An 18798-nucleotide genomic window follows, 5' to 3' on the forward strand; every position below is an offset into this window, starting at 1 on the left:
ATAAATTTTACAAAACTATTAAAACTTTAATAATCCCACGCTATTCTGAACTATCACGCCTAAACGATTAGGGGGACATAATGGGGTGAATTTATAACTGTCTATGTCTTCTCACTTACCTCATTCAAATTTGCACCTTATTTTTAAGTTTAATAGATTCAAATTCAAATGGCATAGTTATCAAAAAGGGGCCAACTTGAAACAGGTCTCGGCACTATCCTGTCACCACAGACAATAAATTATGGTTTTAAGAGATATCCTCATGGCTACCGTTATTGGTATTTGTTAATATTAATGTTGTATTGAGATGGCCATACGGAAGAGCAATATAAGTAATTCCTTTATGAATAAAGTTAATCGTTCAATTTGTCTATGGGTCGCCATTCGTATTATGAATTTTCATTGAACGAGCTTTTAGCGAAGGTGTCGGTTTTAGCGGTCATTCGCGGATGGTCTAGAACGCAAAATGACTACTGTAATATTTTGTATATATCGCTATTAGTCTACATCGCAAACGGTCTAGAACGCAAAATGACCACAACATTTTATATAGGCAGGTTAGGTTCGTTAGGTATCTTCAAATGGCCGAAGGCCAAACAGTACAGAATAGGAGCCCCGCGGAAGCGGGGCTCCGTCGACATCGCTATAAAGTTAAGATAAAACGGAAAAAATTATGTGGGCATTTTGCGTTCTAGTCCGTTAGAGCGGTAGACTATAACCGATGTAGGTAAAATATTACACTAGTCATTTTGCGTTCTAGACCGTCCGCGAATAACCCATTTTGATCGCTACGACAACGAAGCGCTTTGTCTCTCTCTCTCTATCACTCTTCCAAATTAGTGCAACAGTGACAGTGACGCTACGGAGTGTAAGTTTTAGGTACGGAACCCTAAAAAGAACTTTACATGTATTAAAAGCTTTTATTTAACTTGCAATGTATGTATGTATGTATGTTTGTTCGGGTGGAATCTTGCAACTCAATTTTGAAGCAGATATCTTCAGCCCGTTGAGCTGAAATTTTGTATACACGTTTAGTTTGGATGACAATGCATGATAAATTTTATTATGTGACGTCATTCTAAATCCAACATGGCGGACCATTCAAGATGGCGGAATAGTTCTTTTTAATGCACTTCTACAATATGGGTATCAAAAGAAAGGGATTGTAGACAGTAACTCGAAAAAACATGTGACGTTATATACATATATGTTAATTAATAAATAAAAAAACGAGTCATATTTATCTACACAGTGGTGGTGTACGGGAAGGGCTCTATGTAATTACAAAGGATTCAACCGTAACGTTTCGCGAAGCGGGCGCGTCCACCGGCCCCGCCAAACTGTGCATCACATGTCTGAGAAATTCTCTGATTAGTGAATACACATTGTTAACAGTCAGAATGAACTAAATTGGTCCTTTCTTTCACTGCTATACCTGCGTAGAAACGGACTCTGGTCGTTTGAGATCCTTTACTTGTTATGTATACGGTAAATCTTTAAAATGTTCATACCATGATGCAAGACAAAACCACTTTAAACTGAATATACGTGTAAGTTTTAAATGTTTGTTGAATAAAATGTTTTCATGTTTTTGATATTAATTATTTACAAAAATACATAAAAATAGATTTAAATTTTAATAGTATTTTGTTTTTGTTTTTGCAATATTAATGCGAATTTGCAATGCGGGCGCCATCTGTTACTTCAAATTTACATTTCTTGTAACTCGAGGGGAAGTCCCTCGCGTTTAATTTTGTTCTGTGACATAAAATAAGAAAGTTGTTCCAGTTTAATTATGTATTTACTTGTTTATTTGAGTTTTTATTATACGTGTTAAATAAAATTAAGTAAGTACAAAAGTGTGTTTTGTTTTTCTTTTCTTTACATCAACATGCATACCTACTATACGTATTAAGGTGTACAGGGTGAAATTTTATTCACTAGCTACTCTACGTAAGTGAATTTATAGGTCATATTGAACTACTTTCATTACGGGACCAATGCCGACATCGTGAAAATTTGGCTTCCCATACAAGATATACCTATTCCTGTTTGTGAATGTTCTGCATCACACTTTCTATAAAAGTTGTGCCACATAATGAGTATTAATGACAGCTCAGTTTTTATGCATCTTTATTGATCTTAAATTTAGTTAAATTGGAAGTGTACCTTTGAAGATGACCTTGTAATTGTAATTATTTATAATTATCTTCAATAATTTATTTTAATTTTTAATATAATGTAGATAATTTTAATCATTAAGTAATTATGTTTGACACAATAATTATTGTTGAGAATTAATAATAATAATTAATAATTCTTAATTCTTCCTACATTGAAGTGGCTCGTGATACGGCATTGCGTCTATAGCCGTAACGTCCTCAGCCATCACGTGCCCCAGCATACGTCATGGCCGTATACTGGTGGACCTGGTGGTGCATAAAATCGGTAGGGTAGGTCACTCTGAGGATTTTGCTGTGACATCATCATGTGGTGTGACTAAAACGGCACAAGATAATTGACTTCATTATAATCCTATGAAAACTCTGCGTCTGTGGACGGGATTGGGTTTTGTCATAGTAAAAATCATCGGTTACAGACGAGGGTCTTCTTTTACGTCTCTCCATTGGACTGTCCGTGAAGACGTGAACGTGTTGAATTTGATAAAAGCCACTTTTAAAAGCTTTTATTTTACTCGTCCTGTTAGTATGTATGTTAATCTGTTAGTGTCAAATCTTGGAAGCTAAAGTTGACCCACTTACCGATTTCCGATTGAGCTCAAAATTTGCATACATATGTAAGTCAGGTGACAATCTAATATTATAGTACCATTGAGGTGATCTGATGATGGAGACAGAAGGTGGCCATGAGAACTCTGTAATAAAACAACGCTAATTGTTTTTGGGGTTGTTAAATTTGTCTCAATGAGTATTAGTTGCCGGTGGAAAAGAAAGTAAAGTAGGCGATAAAAGCTTTATTAAAAAATGATTTTTTTTCAAAAACTTATCTACTGACAAGTTGGGTGTATTTCATACGTTACATACAATTACGAGTAATAACTCTTTGCTCTGGGCTTTAAAACACTAGCATCTATGAAAGCATTTTTTAAGTCGCACGTGTATGTGAAATGACAGTGAATGTCAAGCATGTCATTTATCTGTGTAATCCTATTATGTGCGCAATAGGAGGGCACTTGTTCAGTGCAAGTGTTTAATGAATTGGATTATAGCGGGTTCGATTGCTGGTTAACATTTTGGGAGCGGTAAAATGCTGCAATAGGGCATAAAAAACGCATATTATTTTTAATGAAAAAAAAAACAAAAACATATTTATTTAAGATATTATTAACTTAAGATAATATTTTTTTTGACGACCGTTCTGGTCTAGTGGGTAGTGACCCTGCCTATGAAGCCGATGGTCCCGGGTTCAAATCCTGGCATTTATTTGTGTGATGAGCACGGATATTTGTTCCCGAGTCTTGGGTGTTTTCTATGTATTTAAGTGTTTATATAATATATATATCGTTGTCTGAGTAACCACAACACAAGCCTTTCTTGAGCTTACTGTGGGGCTTAGTAAATTAGTGTAATAATGTCCTATAATATATATTTAATTATTTATTATTATTTATATTTTCATATTGACTGATTTCTTCTGTTCTCCGTGCGGAAAGCGTCAACTTTCAGCACACTGTGCTAAACAAAGTGGCCGCTTTCCTGCTCCGTCGAACAAACCTCGGCTTTGCCTCGGACGACAATTTCGTGTGATCTGAGGCATTTCTTACTTTACCCTAGCCCGCCCTAGGTATGTATTATACTATTTACAATACTAGCTCGTAAAAGCTATCTTTATTGGTCAAAAACTGATGAGACAGTTGCAATTTATCCACAAAGAGTGACAAAGTACCTAATAAGATGCAATTTTTGAGTTTTTTCATCATGTTGGCTGGTGGAAATTGACTTTAAAGTGATGATTTTGAATGATAAATATTTGGCGAATACAATTTTTAATTGTAATGTTTTACAGTTTTTTCCTAGTGTGATGAAATATTTTGTTTCATTCGGTAGCAAAATTTGTTTAACCCTCGTCGTGCCTTGAAACGACAAAGATTCCAAAATTGAACCACGAGCGTAGCGAGTGATTCGAAAAGTGGAATTTTCGATCAAGTTTAGTACGAGCAATTAAACAACCACTTTTCCCCTTTGTAAAACATTTAACTATTACTCTACAGCGCAATTTTAATGCCACACCACGCCACACGTATCCATCGCAGCTGGTAATGACCACCCGCGCGTTTTGCGGCCCGCACCCATACAGTTTGACTTTAAAATATTACCAACATATCGACATCACCCCAAATAACGTCCTAGACTCTACTAATAGCTGTTTAAAGTTGGATTTCGTCTACCATCTATTTTCGAAACCGCAATAAGATCGTTGTAGTTTTTGAAAATTACCATTCTATTATTATAATTGGATAAGTAATAGACGAATCTATTACTAAAGTAATACAGATGATGTTTGTGTAATTGGGGTTAAATTAACAGCAAATATAAGTTTGTACAAGTTGGGTATTAGTGTCGGCAGATGGCGTTGGTAAGGATAATGCCACTCATAATACTTGTACTAAGTACTTGTAATATAAAAAGGTCATATCTTAGTAGTTATTTTATTAGATATATGTCGTTTATGCAGGCAATAAAAATAAGCAATATAATCGTTTTCAAATTCGAAGTACGGAATATCGTTTTGACTTTTGTTGTTGCTATACGAGTATATATGGGCTATGGGCAATATTTTACGAAGAGAATGAAAACAGACACGGAAGTAAACGTTTTTAGGGTTCCGTACCCAAAGGGTCAAACGGGACCCTATTACTGAGACTCCGCTGTCCGTCCGTCTGTCTGTCACCAGGCTGTATCTTATGAACCGTGATAGCCAGCTGAGATTTCTACAGGTTATGTATTTCTGTTGCCGCTATAACAACTAATACTAAAAACAGAATAAAAATAAATATTTAAGGGGGCTCCCATACAAAAAAGTGATTTAGATAATGGTACGAAACCCTTCGTGCGCGAGTCAGACTCGCACTTGGCCGGTTTTTGAACTTGTTACAATTACCATTTTACAATTTTGTGAGAAAATTGGTATTCTAATATGTACCAAAAACTGCTAAAACGTATAATCAGACCAAATTAAGTTGGCAAAGATTTTGATAGACCAGCCTGTCCAAGTGTTAAGGAAACGTCGTAATGTCATAGAACTTTGACATTTAAAATAACACTTGCACTGGGCTGTCAAAATCACTGCCAACGTCTTTTCTTCGATCTTGGTCTGACTTTAGAGTGTAGGTAACATGCGGTTAAATGCCTACTAAAGCCTAAAACAACATTCTTCAAGTGAGTTCTACATTATTTTTATGCCAAACAAAGAAAACAAGAATTGAATTTGACTACGCAAATAACTAGACAGATAATTGCATCTTAGTAAAACCTACATCAAAACTTCATATCAGAATACCCCAATATATCTAAAATCTCTAAAGTCCCCGTAACTCCATAATCCAACAAAATCAGTGTACATTACTAACAGATGACGGTACGTAAATATTTACCCAATGTACGCGTCTTAAGAGATTATGAGGATTTTTATTGTGAGAACGGGCCTTTATTGGCTATTAGGAGAACAACTGTTTGAGAAATTGTACAAACAAAATTTTGATTTTTAGCTATAGGGTTTTGGTTAGGAAGTTTATAGTGAGATTAAATAAATAAATAAATATTATAGGACAGATTATTGTTGTATTTAATATAAATATGTTATAGTTAATAATACGTGTAAGATAAGAACTCATTTTATGAAAACTCGTAACTCGTATAGGCGTGCATGAACTGTAGGAGGCAGTGCAGGAGCCGTCAAATTTTTGGCGCGAGGCGTAAATGTGATGTTTATTGTTCCGATGTAGCCCACAAGATAGCCAAGCATACTATGCACAAGAAAACACGTGACGTGTAAATGTACATGTTTATGATTCCGATTCAGGCCACAAGATGGCAGATCATCCAACGCGCACGGTCCCTATTGTATGAGAAGAGACGCCCAACTTAATGTGTTTAGCTAATATCCTGGTAGATGGCGTTGTTACGACGGCTGAATATCCTACATCGCGCGAACGTTTGTGCATCGTAGAATCTATAAGAAGTGAAGTGTCTTTGGACTAAGTTTGTACGGTCGACTCTGATTTCCATGTTCGAAAGCAGGCAGGCTGGCAGGGTTGAAACAGGAAAGCTGCCACTTGTATTAAATACTGCAAGCTTTGTTTTAAAGATTAAACCTATAATGATCCTATAACTCTATGGCAAAAACACCTAGGTAATTATCTTAACACGTTATGGCAAAAATAATTATTCACAACACCAGCTCGTAACGGCTAGAGTCAAACCGAGATAAGTTGGCAGCGATTTTATTAGCCCAGACGGTGGACGGGTTATTTTAAACGTCAAACTTCTATGAATTATTTCCTAACGTTGGTAGTGGAATTTAATTTTAAGTAATGATGTTGAATGATATAATATATTATTTTATAGCGTTTACTTGGATTTGATGTCATGATTTGTAATGATTTACAGTTAGTATATTCTTACCTTGATGATTTTTTTTCTTTTTCACTACTAGTTAACAAAGTTCGTTTAAGCCTGCCTTGAAGCCCACGCAACGCTCAAAATTCCACTTTCCGAACCATTCGCTATTCTCGGTATCAATAATTAGCACGAAGACGTAGGTAAATAAAAACTTTGCCCTCTTGAAAAACAAATAACTATTGGTGGGCGGTGGACTCAATTTTTAATAGTATTTCACACACTCTCAATAGGGGGTGCAATGTTCTGCCGCTAGAGAGCAGCACTAGCTAGCACATATTGTAAACCATAACTAACTAAAGCATAACCAGTAATATATGATCACGCGCCATGTTGCGGAATTTCACTGGACCTAAATTTTTCATACTAAGCGAACTGTCAGCCTATACATGAGAATAACAGCGTCCTCTTGACAATGATCATATATTTCTGGTCGGGCTTTAACTACGAGTACACTACTACTACTAGAGTAACTTATACATAATAATAAAATTATTATGCCTTAAACAGTTTTTTTTAGAAGTTTTCGGTTGAAGACGTTTTGTGAAGCATCAAGGCGGTTTGTTTACAGTAGCCTACCGCGAATTGCGAAAATCGAAATTTCGTTATCTGCCTCTTTATCGCTCCAATATGCAAGGGTGATAGAGACGCAGATAACGAAGTTTTGATTTTTCATGTTTCGCGGTAGGACCTTAGTATGTGCTGGCGCCCCCTACGCAGATATTTTGCGTTATATCCCCTATTTTCAAATGACTATTGGGCGTCAGCCACCAAGACCTCCAGCCCGCTACGTTCGTATCAACTCTAAATATTGTTTCCCACATCGTTCTATCCTCCCTTTCGATATTAGTGCCGCCAGTTATCATTTAAAATAAATCGTCGATTTTAAGCCTAATTTCAGTCTAATATATATAAAAAAAAATTATTAACAAAAATTTAAAACAGCATAACATCTGTATCCTTTAAGATCACTTGCCAAAAAACGGGTTAAATTAAATAAAATAAAAACTAAGGCTCGGAAACCGGTTTAATTTCCAAACCGTTATCATGTACTGGCGTTGGCGCAAAATATTGTAATTTCGGTTTCACTCGAAACCTTTATTTTTAAACCGGTTTTTATTACTTTTTATCAGAACAGTTCTTGTCAAATTAACCGGTTTAGAACCATAAAAACCGGTTTCTTCCTATGTCAGTGGCTATGTTTACGTGGCACACCACCAGGCCGACCAGCCGTTGCGGCGCTCGTCGAATAAACCGTTTATTAGGTTACAATAAAGTTCTTAAAGCTTTCGCGTTCTTATAAAATTTCGGAGGAAAACCGCAATAAACCGGTATTTACCGGCATTTTAAAAACCGGTTCCGAGCTTTGATAAAAACAACATACTTATTTTTCCCTAAAAATCATAGGTACCTAATATAGGTTTAATATAGGTTTTTCCCAAAAAACCTCCCTAAATATTTTCGCATCTAAATAACCTATTTCTTATTATGTCCAAAAACAACCTAAAACATCACACCCGACCCCAAATTGCTTATATACAGAACTACAAGCACACAACAAAGCCCTTTGACTTCAAAATTCATGATAATTTCAGGAACAATTAACTTTGACTTTCATGTTCACCTTTGTGGCGGCCCAATGCTCCTATTTTACTTTGAAAGCTTAATAGAGAGTAACCTCAAAGAAAAATGTACTTACAAACAATTACACCTACGTATGAAACTATGAGGCACTTCGGAGGAAGCTGAGTCAGCCTCTAGGGATGGGAATGGGACGAGTTATCGATGTTTTTGTCGATAGATTGACTAAACTTGCAAAAGTTTCATGCATTTTGCCTGCATGGAGATAACGCCCTGATTTTAAATTTAGTGAAAATTATCATAAGTGCCTAAAAAAGTTTCTTCTCAATACTCAATATATTTTTTGCTCATAAGGAAAAATCCGTGCAGTAGAGGATACACAGTATAAAATCATATCAAATTTAAACACACAAAAAATATATTATAATAACATGTCAAAAATATTGATTATAAAATTCATAAATAACACAAAATTAGAATGGATGAGGTCATTTCGATTAGAATAATAATGAATGATTACAATGAATTAATACATCACATCAGAAAATCCAACAAATAATAATAACAGTCCAAAACCAAAATAAAATTAAAATAAGTGTGATTATCCGTCTAATTATCGTCTCTATTTCAGACGTTGAATTTGTTGTTGGAAACTATTCCTCAAAGTTTAATTTAATTTCACATTTTACCGTTAACCAATGTGACGTTTTTCATTGTAATGTATATGTATGCGTCATAATAAAACGAACAATTCCAATGCTGAGTTATTCTCAATTTTTTATTATTATTTAATTAATGCCAAAATCAAAACAAAATCAAAGCGCATTGTAACTTGTAACAATGCGCCCAATGCGAAGGTTCATCCCATCCTGAATTGGGACTATTTATACTCGTAAATCCAATAATTAAGTTTAAAACACTACTTATAATAAATGGTTGATTAGAAATAGAAACTATAGTATTTATTAATACCGGGCAGTCGACAGTCATTTATACAGTCAAAATTTTATAGATAGGTCTAGCCAAAGTTGCCAAATATATTGCGACAAATCTTTCATAACATATGAATCACATCTGTTGCGATACTTGTAATATTTTTGGCCAAAATAGGTATCATTATTTACTTAATGCTGACAAGAAAACAAAAACAACTGCAAGCTATGTCAACAATGCACGTTTATCGACACACCCTCAACCAGGAATCTTAACAAGTTTCATCGACTTAATTCATCCCTAAGTCTCCTCCCTAACCCCCCCTGGGTGGCCTTTGTGGGGCCCTCCAATATTCGCTTTGTTACCCGGCAAAACGTTCCCTCGCCGCGACGGGCATTACTTTTTTATTTATTTATGCTCCTCGCAAACAGCGCGGAAAAATATGTAAATGCGACATTTTACTTTGAAACGGCAACAATTTTTTAGAAGTTAAAGGAAGTGGGAAATAAATATATAAAAATTTTGTTGCTTTTAAGGCGAGGTTATGAAATTGCGTTAATTTAAGTGGTGGAGAGAAAAAATGTGTAGCGAAGGTGAGAAAAATACTTTTAAGCGCGTCCCCTTATCTAAAGTAGTTAGGCAGATAGCGGACATACATAGATATGTTGGCGTCCGATCGTAAAATCAGGCAGATCATGAAGTTCCTTGGCATATTCATATTCTCGTTCCCCTGAGCCGACGCAGCCCTGCTGCGCGGGGTTCCTATTTCTGAATAGTTTACTAACCTAATGAACCTATCTTACTTACCTATCTATTTGTTTAATGTGAATACCGTCAAAATATTACACAGGAACTTTACTATCGGCCTGATTTTACGATCGGCCGCCGACAAATATACCTACTTACCTATCATTCTGTTTTCCAAATTGAAATATGGCCGCCCACGTATATAATAAACAGCGCCTTTCCACGGCATAATTCTAACACTATGGACTGGAAAATTATATTTTTAAAGTAACACTTTAGTACATGTAGGTACCTACACCTACCTGACGATTTATTTAAAACTGGCCCACTTGCACCATTCCATGAACTCGGCGTTAACCGGTTAAACCGTTAACCAAATGTCAAATTGTACTCGAAACCATGTTAACTCCAGGTTTAACCGGTTAACCCCAGGTTAGTGGGATGGTGCAAGTGGCGCAGTGTATTATGAACTAATCGATTAAAACGTAATCAGAGTGGTGTGTTTGATGTGTACTATATTTGTAAAATTCCAATCTTTCCACGTATCTCACCTCAATATTTTCCATGATGTCCTGTCCGAAGTAAAACACAATATCAAGCGTAAATACTTGAGTTCAGTTAATTCTAGGTAAATAAAACGTTAAAATGGAAAAAAGCAAAAACAATAAAGCTAAATATATTGTTAACAAGTACAAATAAATTCCGAGTACCGTCCGGGCGTCCGGCAATCCGGGACAGCTTCATTACAGGAATTCATTACAAGCGCCTGATTGTGAGAGGGAAAAAAATCTAAGTGACCGCGTTAGGACGGCTGTGAAGGTTATGTTTTATGGGAAAATTATAAACATAGGTTATGTTTTATGGGAAAGGGGTCATCCATTAATTACATCACACGTTTAGGGGGAGAGGGAGGGGGTCAAGAAAATGTGACATGTTGTGACAAAGGCGAGGGGTGAAGTCACAAACTTTATGACCTCACTTTAACATCACCAGTAATCGATTCTATTTTTACATTTTTTATTCGTTGTATAGTTAAATAACGAGTTTTTGGAACGATTATTCGTTATATTTGTTTAATTTTCTTTCCTAATCGGTTTTGTGTTATAAAATTACTTATATTTCTTTTATCAAAAGTATTTTGGTAAAATATTAATTATACCTAATTTGAAAAATGTGACGTCATACCAGGGGGATTTTGCCAAATGTGACCAAGTGTAACAAGGAGGGGGGAGGGGTCAAAAAACCTAGAAATTCGTGTGATGTAATTAATGGCTGACCCCAAATTATAAACATACATGATAAATAAAATACCGAGTTTTATTTTTATTGTTACTTATACTTATAAAAATTATTACAAAAAGTAGTCGTAACTGCTTCTTACTGCTTCCGGTGCAAAAGTGCCCATAACGCTCGCGGTATTACTACATTGGTCAGCCTTCCAAATAAAAGGTATTTATGCTATACACGCTTTTATTGCTGCATGTAGCTAAAAATTCAAATGTTAATCAATGAAGAAAGTTAAATATACTTACTTTTTTTTTGGGCTTTACTTCATTACAGAGTTGCAAATAATTAATTTAGCATTGTGCTTAACAAAACCCTTAAAATTCTTTATTACCTATATTAAATACACTAACATAAAGAATGTAACATTTAAGTAGGTAATAAAACTAACTAAAACATATCTAAAACCTGAATCTACAAAATTAATAATAATCACCTTGAAATTGAAATCTAAAAATAACAAAATAATAATAGGTAAAAAACAACAGCACATTTTCTTCCAAAATATCTCATATACTCTACTTGCTTGCATTCCATGATAATATAAAGATTTTGTCTCCGCTTGGATCTGATTCGGTCAAACATTTAATTACTCATAAGCGCTAGTGGTTTGTTGCAGCATAAGTTGACGCTTAATATTACAGCTAGTGTAATAATAAGCGTTCCATTCTCTTCTTCTCTCCATAGTTCCAAAAACTTACACAAAAACTATCATCAAATAAAGAGCTCATAAGCGCAATCTCGCAAAATATCAAACATGGCAAACAAGCCAGCAATGGTGTTTATTGCACATATCCCGCTATATGCCGAGCTATGGTGTCCGGCATCTCCGCACATTATTGACTCGCCAATAATGTCCGCGCGTCTTTTGTCAGCTGCTGCGGGGTTAGTGCGGAGACGGACTGCGTAAGATGCAGGGAAATGAGCGTTTTCTAGAAAAAAATACTGAAAAGCTGATTCTTATAAGTCTGGACTTTCTGGGGTTCACTCAGAATTGTCAGCATTCTCTATTCTACCATTGAAGAAGAAGAGTTTTAGTTAAAAAAAAATTGAATACAAATTTTAAGGAAATTTTTTGGCATCAGGATTGAATATGCTAGCGATTCTGAGTTGGAAAAACCCAACAAGATGTCGATCTATGATAATATAAGGTTTTCAATAAATTTTTTTTCAAAACGCTCAAATACGCACGCTGCTAGGCTGGTAGGCTAGCATGAGAACAATGTTATATGACAATACAACTGAGTAAACGACTGTAACATAACGATTTGCACCACATAATGACATGATATTTCCGCTCAGGTTTGAGAAAATAAATAATTAGTAATACTCACTTATTTTGAAAGAAATCTCATACAGGGATACGTTTACCTTTGTTGTATTGGATTTTCTCTGTAACGGTTTTTCTCGTGTTTGTTTATATGTACAATAAAGCATATACATACACACTTATTTGCCGTATCACGCATAGCCGCCGTAACAGCTAGCGAATGGAAAACTAGGCGTTGGCGTTTTTGCGCGATTGCATGAATGATTAACTGATTGAAATCATTTAATTAAGCTAATTGTACTAAACTAATGTACCTACTTACAGGGTCCATATTGGGTTGCATTGCATACAATTTTAAGTCATATCTTTAGCGAGCAGTCGTGTTGGAGGCCAAGATACACTTGGGTCGCTGCGCCAGAGGAGTAAGTATCTTTGATACACAAAACAACTTGTGTCATAATCATCATTGCGCATCATATGAAAAGTCATATTATATTGTGTGATACTTTTTGTGCCATTCACCTATATCTAAGGACAAGCTTTACGGGCAATAAGAATGGTGTCAGTACAACGGTGTCACACACGAATTCGAACCAATCGTGCAGTCTAACGCCACAACGCGATTGGTTGATGAGTTCGCATCACGCCCGGGATTGGTCGCAACCAATGTGTCAATGTTTTGTGCATACCTAACGAACCTAACATTATGACTTATTTCTTAATAAATAAAAAAAATGATATAACTAATTTATGACACAAACCCAGTTATGCTCAGGAATAATTATGACTTAAGACTTTTTGACTTACAATTTTATGCATAAAGTGTTATGAAAATTAAAAATATGACAAATGTTGTTATGCGACCAGAGAGTGTCCCGTATCTACATAATCTTTCATTATTGTTTGCTCTAGTAGGTGTAAGCGAGGCTTTTCGAAAAATAACTAACTACAAAAAATGCCATAGTTAGTTAGCTGGCTAGGCTCCTCTCCCGCACATTCCTCTGCGTGATTAAACGAGGCGGGCGATATTGCCGCCAATCCCGACTACTGCACGACTACTTTCAGCAATGGGGTGGCCAGAGAACATCGATATACGCATACACTGGCTTTCGTAGCCTGTACCCCGTTTTTGTTCGGATTAGAAATTGTACAACTTCAAAAGTACCTCAAAAATTGTATTCCTTGTTTCCTTGAAAATTAAATACACATGAGTAACTATGCACTGCATTATTGTGTCGTTTACATATTGTACCGCAAATATAAAAAGTTAATTACCACTACTTTTCAGGTTAGAAAATATTGCTTTGTCTACGAAGTTAAAGGTGGCTCGAATCCACTGGGCATTATTGTGATGAGCATGAATAGTTCCTGAGCTATGGCTGTTTATTAACGTATCAAAGTATAAGTTAAGATAGAAAATTCTTTTGGTAGATGTCGCTCCCTTGGGCGTGTAAACAAAAATGAAGACATGCAGATATTCGCACGCTTCTGGTAATCTTCGGTCGCTCAGTTAGTTAAGAGCGATACAACCGAACCGGTATTCCGAAAGGTCGCAAGTTCGAATCTCCACCGAAGCGGTGAATTTATTTTCCTTTTATTTAAAAAATTCTTTATATTCTTTATAAACAAGTCTTTTAATAAAAAATGTACAACTGAACCCTAAAAGCTTAAGGAAGTCCGGCAAACATCCCAAATAGAGCCTGAAATTCGTAAAAATCAAGCTTATTGAGCACAAAGGAAAGTCAACTCCTAACAGCTACTTAAATACCACATTTATTCGCATTGTCCAACACCACTTCAACTCAATGCCGCTTGGTCTTAAAACGGCACCATTTTTCATTTCTCAGGCAAAACCTTCCACCTCCCCGATTAGCAATAAGGATGATATCTGATTGCGTCTACATGGAAATATCGTCTTATTGACAAGGCAAAGTGGTGGATTTTGCCTGAAAGTGTAATCTTTTGTGAAGGACTTAGGACGTAGGTCTCGAGACGACAGGACATTAATCTGTGTCTCGCGAGATCCATCAATTGTCAACATTGGACTGGCAGAGGGAGGAGGGGTGGGACAAAGATTAAGAAGGGTTGGTGCTTGAAATGATTATTAAGGTATGTTTTTTTATATCGATTGCCACAACTGTCTATTTGCTATTTTTTTGTCGTCTCTGGTAATGTTTCCTCATATATGTAATCTTATATTATAGGCCAAGCAATTAATGAATTGTTTGGAATAGTTTTTAGGTGAACATATCAAAAGTCCCCGACCGGGGGTAGAGGCGGGTTTGAAGGTACTTTTTTCGGTTTTTGGATTATATCTCGGAAACTTTGCGTCTTAGCGACATGACTACTGTTACAAAATGAAAGTTTATTAAATTTGTTACACGTTTTATTTGTCAAGTTTTTCGATATCTTGAATAGTTTTTGAGATATCCGCTCTTAAAAGTTTAATTAGGGCTCCCAATTTTATCTTGATATCTACATCAGTGAAGCTGCTAGGTCGTGTTTGGTGTCATTTTCGTATAAATCGAGGTGCTGAATTAATTTAAGTTATCAGCATGACACCATTTCGAAGTAAAAACTAAAAAAATATAAAAATAAAATATTTCTTGTTTTATTTTTTAACTCCTTTCACGCTTAAATCGCTGAACCGATTTTGAAATTTGGTATAGAGATAGTTTGAGTCCCGAAACAGAGCATAGGATCCCCGTGCTCTACCATCTGAGCTACCAAGACTTCACCCACAGCAATCATTTCCACCATATCAGCCTTTTAGGGTTTTTTTAAATTAAGTAATTTGTATTTTACATAAATAATTATACGCGACAAAAAAAAAACATTTCAACACAAAAACTTTCTGTATCTGAGTAAAATACTTCAGCTGCGCGCACATTCACAGCATTTGTCTATTAACACTTTCCGCAAACTTCCCTCTCTGCCTAACCTACTCTATGGAGGGCACAGATTACCCGCCAGTAGGGTGTACAGCGGATGTCATTCCAGATCTAGAGCAGAGCCCAACTGGGGAAGTAACTCCATCTCCAAAATCACAGCTTTAGAGGGTGAGTGTTAGGGTCGGCAACGCGCGTGTAACTCCTCTGGAGTTGCAGGTGTACATAGGCTACGGAGACTGCTTACCATCAGGCGGGCGGTATGCTTGTTTGCCACCGATGTGGTATATAAAAAAAGATCCTGTATTACAAATGGAATACTACATAGACCTGCCTTTGCCACTCGGAGGCGTTCTCATACTTAGAAAGTACTAAGTTACGGTATTTTGTTAAATCGTACACGATTTTACACTACAACACAGTCTTTCGCCTGGATCACTCAGCTATTTGCTTATAATCTTCAATATTATTATATGCTGCATAGTTTAACATTGAACTTCTAATCTCGTATTCACGTTTGAGTATAAACTAATCGGTATCGGTGTCAAAAACTTTTTTAGTATGCATTAAGATCATACAACTTTCCGGTGGACACCATAAAATAAATTAGAAATTGAATACTCATTTTCTTGCCAGACCTTATAGGTATAATCCAACCTCCTTATTCTCAAAAGTTGTTTGATTAAAGTCTCACTGAAATGCACCCAAAACGTTAACTTTCGTCTACAAGAAAACCTCTAGTTTTCCCGAACGTTTTTATCCATGAATGTAATGTCGTAAAAATAAGTGTAATCGTTTCCCTCTGTATTTTTCATGCGCCATCTATCGAGCGTTTATCTATGAAGGGGGTCTCCCCCCCAAGGGGGCTAGCTAGTGATTGTCAAAATTTGGCTTGGAACAAAGCGCTATTTACCAACGAGGGAGCCTTTGTGAAGGCATTACGCCACTCTACATAATATTGTGAAAGTTACAACAGACAATGCTGCCGGCTTAGGGAAAAACTGAGGTGTTGTGGATGAGTTGTGACGGATGTTTGAGTTAGGATTTATTCTTGGAGTGTTTAGGGCTTGGGGATTTAAGATGGTGGTTCATATTCATATTGGCATTTACGTATTAAAGAAGAACGTTTTATTAAGGAATATCTGAATATTTTAGACTTTTACCTCAATAGGTAACTTAAAAAGTAAGTTTATTTTCTTGGAAGTGTCAGTATGTAAGACAGACACTTTTACAGATGACTGTACCTGCCTATTTAGGTGCATTAGATACTTATAGTTAGCTGAAAAGAATGTTAACACGTGTATTGGAATAATAATAATAAAAAAATATCGATGAGAATGATATATTACACCACTCTATATAATATTGTGAAAGTGACAAACAATGCGACCAGCTTAGGGAAAAACTAAGGTGTTGTGGATGAATTTTAAGTTTTTGGAGTTTAGGATTTATTTTTGGAGTGTTTAAGGTCTTGAAGACGGTTCATATTAGCACGATAATGCTACGGCGTACTTAGGTATTAAAAAAGTAGGATTATTTTACTCTTATGTTTTTATTACAGATAATACAATTTTTGTTAATATTTAAATATTTTACTTATTGATAATATGACATATGAGGTACATGAATATAAATCATAAAGAAAACATTTTGGCATATTTATCTGTATGATAAATTAAAACATTAAAATTAATACTTATAATAACAATTAATATTTAATTAAATGTGCGAAATAATTGTAATTTAATCACCTACTTATAGCCCTCTTATATTGTTATGCCCAGCTTACAGGGTGTCACATATATACCTATATGTTCCATTCCATCCATATGCTTGTAGTGTGATATGCAATAAACTATTATATTCTACTTAATAAGACTTCAAAAAACACGGAACCTTCTTACTCCATTTCAATGACAATAAAAATTGGTACAAAAATATTTTTGATGTTTAGTAGTACTGATTTTATTGGTTAACAGCCGCAACAATGTGTACTTATGTTTACTTATACATAATAAAATCAAACTTATATGAACTTATAGCTAATCAAATTGTGCTAAACGAGGGGGGGGGGGGGGTATAGGGTCGGCATCGCGCATGTAACTCCTCTGTAGTTACAGGCGTACATAGGCTAGGGAGACTGCTTACCATCAGGCGGGCCGTATGCTTGTTTGCCACCGACGTAGCATTAAAAAAAAAAAAATATTTAGATCTGATCTGAGTGATTTTTATTTACTTACTAATCTCAAACTACGTTCTAAAAGTAGATAATAATAATAATGTCATCGTTCATTAAAATAAAACAAATAATAAACACAAAGAAAGTAAGTTAATAAGTTACAGTATAGTTTGATTCCTTTAAAAATAAAACTGTTCCAACAGCATCGAAAAACATCCAAAAACAGAGTAATATTAAATCGCTCAGTTTTAAACCCCCGTTTAATTTAATCTCAATAGCTCCCCAAGCATCAATTACCAACAACAAAACCCATACAGATTCGACAATTAACAGAAACCAAGTTATGTCAAAATTAATTGGCCGAAAACCGTTATGCAGCATTCGAGCACACGTTCGAAAGCAACGGGTTCGAATTTCAAATGAGGCACGCCCCACCCTCTGCTCCGCCCCGCCGCCATCTTGAATCCAGGGGGAGGGGGGATAGGGAGTTGAATTATTTCATTCGGCGTCGGGCCGCGTTGTTTAACGGATTTAAACAATTGCCTTAACTGAATGGGTAATTTTTGAATGTGGTGTGGGTATTTTTTCAGCGGCATTTTGATGTTTATGTACGATATTTGCGCTTTGGAAGCGTAATAAATCTGTCTAATATGAAAAATGATGATTTTGAATATAAGAATAAATAACGGAAATGTTCATTTACAACAGTTTTACTTAATCGAGTTTATTTTTAGTATTGGAACATCAGTATTATTTCTGACTGTATTTTTACATCAAGGTTTTTTTTCAAGTACCTATTTAGTGGAGTCAGACCAAGATAAGTTGGCAGCGATTTTGACAGCCTAGAGAGTGCAAGTGTTATTTTAAATGTCAAACTTCTGTAAAATTATGACGTTTACTTAACACTTGCACAGGCTGGGCTATCAAAATCGCTGCCAACCTAGCTTGGTCTGACTATAGGATAATTAATTTATTAAGCAGTTCGTTTTGTATTTATTTTAGTCATTTATTTCAAAACTTGAACCCGATTCACAAACTAAAATTCTATATTTGGTAAGAGGTCTAAGGTTAGTCTATATTCAACCGAACCCACAGTGATATAAAAGGCAACTGGGCTATTACCGCGAAAATCGAAGTTCGCCAAATGCGAACATTTTCCTCTGTTACTCTAATTGCGTCTTAGTGAGAGTAAAAGAGAAAGATCCCCGCAATTTACGAATTGCGGGTTTCGCGGTAGGCCCCCTGAGCTTTTACTGTATTCCGAACAAGAGCTCAATT

The sequence above is a fragment of the Cydia pomonella genome, chromosome 18 (genome assembly GCF_033807575.1).
Source record: "Cydia pomonella isolate Wapato2018A chromosome 18, ilCydPomo1, whole genome shotgun sequence".
Lineage (NCBI taxonomy): Eukaryota > Metazoa > Arthropoda > Insecta > Lepidoptera > Tortricidae > Cydia > Cydia pomonella.